Below are 2589 nucleotides of genomic sequence, written 5' to 3'. Positions count from 1 at the left end.
CCCTCACCCACCACCACCACCACCACTCCTGGTTCCCCCCTTGACCCCGCAAGGCAGCCGGACCCTGCGCTCCCTCTGACATTTCCAGACCTCCGGAGGGCCCCGGGGCCACTCACTTAGTCATAACAGGCCGAGTTCAGGGCACTGTAACCCGCGGGGGCACGGCGGCGATATCTCCGCTCCCACGCCCAGACAGACAGCTAGACAGGCAGACAAGTAAGCTAGCCTCCTGGGCAGGGGTCAGCCCCAGGCTACTGCTGACTGTCAGCTGAATGGGGCTGTGCTGTGGTGGAGCCTTTTGGAATATGTTTTCACTGCTTATAATGTGTTAATATTATTATATTAATACCATTTGCACTATTTGCCCCCAACACAGGGGGGCTCAGAGCAGCTGTCTCAAGTTTTTGGTCAGCATGTGATTCCAGGGCAGAGCTTTTCAAAGTTGGTGTTCTGTCTCAACCTGAAGCGCTGGCCACTCCAACACGAGGTGTGTGATTTGGTAGGAGGGGGTCGGCCCGGGGGGCCGTTGGAAGACAGGTTGAAACAGAGAGCATGTGCAGCCTGATGCTGGACAGTATTTAGACAGGCCCGGGATCTCAGTGTAAACAGAGGCTGCCCCTCCTGATTGCCTTGCTGAAAAGCTTGCTGAGCAGCCAGGGCCATGTTTGCAGGCTGTGTTGGGGGGGGGGGGGGGGGGGGGGGGGGGGGACTCTGTACACAAGGACGTGGAAATGGCAGCTGATAAATGCAATAATGCTGATTAGTTTCACTGTAAAAGTGATGTTTGTGTGTGTGCAGCTTCCATTAGTTAGCGGCTGGTGGCCGCTGGTCATTTTCCAGCCTGGTAATCTGACCTGCAGTTGGGAGTTGGGGGTGCTGTGTGTGTATGTGTGTCTATGTGTGTGTGTGTGTGTGTGTTGAGTACTGATTAATCAAAGGGACAATGGCATATGGGGAAAATGCTGTTTGTGCTCACCATGCCTTCATTGCATGCACTGCCCCTTTCATTTTCAAACTCTGCATCTCGACCAAGGTTCTCGGGACGTGCGACACTTGAACACATGCAATCTCTCGCAGCTCTCAAGAGCCGCCCATGTTGTCCGCGTTTACACCCCCACGCAGCGCCGTTTCGATTTCAGTCCGCGTCCAAAAGATACCGGGCTGAATAATGGGGAGAGTGAAGAAAAATCATTCAGCAGATGAACATCAACAGATATTCTCCCATCACGTCGCAGTGCTCTGGTCCACACCCGTGAAATGTGTGTTTTTTCAGCTGGCGCCTCTTCAGTGGGACCCGGGGTGTGTTCTTGGGATCAGGACCATCATCTTCGTAAACTGTGGTCCCCTTGTTTGACACCTCACCGCCTTAAGTTGGCCATCTTGGATCTTAGTCCTCCTACGTCTTTGTCTAAGTTGCCTCAGGAAGAGCTCACCAACGATGGGTCCAAATGTAAAGCACATGGATGGTTTTAGATTTAAACCCCCCCCACCACCACTTTTTAGATTGCATGTTAGTCATTTCTATGACAGAGCAGTCCCACTCACAGCGAATGAGATGCTTCAGCGTCGTCATTTACCAACAGCCGATGAAAGGTCAGAGGTCAGGGCATGGGATGAGCCTATATCATCCTTTAGGTGCATGCATTTCACGTGTCCGGTGACTGCAGTGAGGATGCGTGGTTGCAAATAGGCTGCGATGCGTCACTAAAAGAGCAGGAGATGATGCATTCGGCACATTTTGTGAGACTTCATGCAGTTTTTGGTGAGAAAATGTTGCATTCAGGTGACCTGACATTACAGATACATGGCGCGGGAATGACAGCCTAACCCCAGCAGTGTGAATGCTGCAGCTCTGTTGCTCAGTGATTCGCAGGGTAAGGCAGCGGAGTGGTTGGTGAAGTTTCTCAGCATTAAGCCTTGAATGGAGTAAATGTAATTTCTGCTCTGAGCTCATGCAGGTTCATTAAAAAATAAAATAAAAAAAACCCAAACAGGCTTGTTAAATTAAAAGCGCTGCTGCTCTGCTGCTGCATAAATGCCTGCCTCTTATTTAGTGAGGAAGACATTCCTTTTTTTGGTGCTTTTAAGTCCGTCTCTGCCCCTGTATGTTGTTGTTGTTGTTGTTGTCTTCTGCAGCTTTATCACTTGTTTGTTTGTTGTAATCTCAGTGGGGTTAGCAGCTAAATAACTGTGTTAAGTAAAAGCATGAAAGGATAAAAACAAAAGTGTGTGTGTGTGTGTGTGTGTGTGTGTGTGTGTGTGCTGTCAATGAGAATGTTTGAAGGGGTTCGGACCAGCTGATGGAAGCTGCGGGGCTAAAAGGGTTCACAGCCGTTCACACTCATGCGCTTCCGTGTGCACACGCAAGTTCAGGTTGCAGGCACCGAATATGTCTCCACCGTATGCGTGTCGGTGAGCGTGCACAGCAACACTTCCACCAACTTCTCTCTCTCTCTCTCTCTCTCTCTCTCTCTCTCTCTCTCTCTCTCTCCTTGGCTCTCCGCGGAGTCTCGCGGTGGTTTGCTAATTGCCAGACAAATCGCCCCGCGCGTTCTTTTTTTTTTTTTTCTTTCTTTCTTTCTTTTCTTT

The sequence above is a fragment of the Enoplosus armatus genome, chromosome 17 (assembly GCF_043641665.1).
Source record: "Enoplosus armatus isolate fEnoArm2 chromosome 17, fEnoArm2.hap1, whole genome shotgun sequence".
Classification (NCBI taxonomy): Eukaryota; Metazoa; Chordata; class Actinopteri; order Centrarchiformes; family Enoplosidae; genus Enoplosus; species Enoplosus armatus.
This window is presented reverse-complemented; position numbering follows the sequence as displayed.